This window comes from Mus pahari, chromosome 3 (genome assembly GCF_900095145.1).
Source record: "Mus pahari chromosome 3, PAHARI_EIJ_v1.1, whole genome shotgun sequence".
NCBI lineage: Eukaryota > Metazoa > Chordata > Mammalia > Rodentia > Muridae > Mus > Mus pahari.
In genome coordinates this window covers 61,700,532-61,702,679 of record NC_034592.1, presented here as the reverse complement: position 1 = coordinate 61,702,679, position 2,148 = coordinate 61,700,532, and positions in this window count along the sequence as shown.

Below are 2,148 nucleotides of genomic sequence, written 5' to 3'. Positions count from 1 at the left end.
ACCAGGCTGGCCTCGAACTCAGAAATCCTCCTGCCTCTGCCTCCTGAGTGCTGGGATTAAAGGCGTGCGCCACCACGCCCGGCTTCTTTCCACTTTAAAACACAGCAGTTTAGCCGGGCAGTGGTGGCACGCACCTGTAATCCCAGCAATTGGGAGGCAGAGTCAGGTAGATTTCTAAATTCGAGGCCAGTCTGGTCTACGAGTGAGTTCCAGGACAGCCAGGACTACACAGAGAAACCCAGTCTCGAAGCACACACATCCCCGCCCCTCAAAAAAGACAGCAGTTTCTATTGCTACAACTATTCTTCAAAGAAAAAAGGGGAAAAAAATCCATATCCTGACTTAACTAATCACTAATTTGGTTTTAAGTATGTTTTTGGGATATGTTAAACACTACCAAAAACACTCTTTAATAGGCACCCTTTTTAGCCTATTTTACACTTAACTTCAGGCAATAATCTCCATCTTTACATAGTTCTTTTTAAACTTTTTTTAAAAAGATTTATTATATGTAAGTACACTGTAGCTGTCTTCAGACACTCCAGAAGAGGAAGTCAGATCTCATTACGGATGGTTGTGAGCCACCATGTGGTTGCTGGGACTTGAACTCAGGACCTTTGGAAGAGCAATCAGGTGCTCTTACCCACTGAGCCATCTCACCAGCCCCTTTACATGGTTCTTAATGGATAAATTTAGGTTTTGGAATCTCCTTATGTAGTACATTTGCACCTGTAGCCAGAAGATATTGAGTGTATGCCTTCACTCCACCTGACCCTTGAAATACAGATCTCTCCACTGAACCTGGAACCAGTAAGCCCCAGTGGGCATATGTGATCACCCCTGGCTTTTCCATTGGTGCTAGATTCAAACAGAGGTCCTCATGCTTGCACGCATAGCAAGTGCTCTTATGATTGGGCATTTTCTTTTCTTTTCTTTTTAAAGATTTACTTATTTATTTATTTATATATTTAAGTACACTGTAGCTCTCTTCAGACACTCCAGAAGGGGGCGTCAGATCTTGTTACCGGTGGTTGTGAGCCACCATGTGGTTGCTGTATTTGAACTCAGGACCTTTGGAAGGAGCAGACAGGTGCTCTTACCCACTGAGCCATCTCACCAGCCCAACTGGGCATTTTCTTAACCCATATCAAGATTTTAATGAGAAAGTTACTTAATTTTGGTAACAATGAAAATTAACATTTCCTTTCAAATTCTTGACAACAGTATTGATGATGGTGCAAAGTCAAAAAGCTGGGGCGGTGGTGGCACATGCCTTTAATCCCAGAACTTGGGAGGCAGAGGCAGGTGGATTTCTGAGTTAAGGCCAACTTGGTCTACGAAGTGAGTTCCAGGACAGCCAGGGCTATACAGAGAAACCCTATCTTGAAAAAAACCAAAAAAAAAAAAAAAAAAGAAGAAAAGAAAAAAGCTCCTTGGTCAGTAACTTCAAAGATCCCATCGAATGAAGGACTTACTGTATACAGCACTTACTGCTGAGCCAGATACTCAGAGCCTCTAGAACATCAGCCAGTGTTCTTAACCACTGAACCAGCTTTCCAGCCTCTGCTTTAAGATGTTCAAGGTATTATATAAACTGTCCACATTTAAGCATTAACAAACATTTGTTCAAGAATATAATTCCACAATTTGGGAAAGTGTTAGGACTTTTTAAATATATATAAGTATACACTGTAGCTGTACAGATAGCTGTGAGCTTTCATCTGGTTGTTGAGAATTGACTTTAGGACCTCTGCTTGCTCCAGTCCAAAGATTTATTATAAGTACACTGTAGCTGTCTTCAGATGCACCAGAAGAGGGCGTCTGATCTCATTATGGGTGGTTGTGATCCAGCATGTGGTTGCTGGGATTTGAACTCAGGACCTTCGGAAGAACAGTTGGTGATCTTACCTATTGAGCCATCTCACCAGCCCAACTTTTTTTTTAAGATACGGTGTCTGGTCTCAAACTGACAAAGGCCTTATCTGCCCCTGCTTCCTAACTGTTGGGTTGAACGCACGTATCACAATTCCCACATTTTAAAAATTTATGTCTGGGGGGCTGGTGAGATGGCTCAGTGGGTAAGAGCACCCGACTGCTCTTCCAAAGGTCCAGAGTTCAAATCCCAGCAACCACATGGTGGCTCACAAC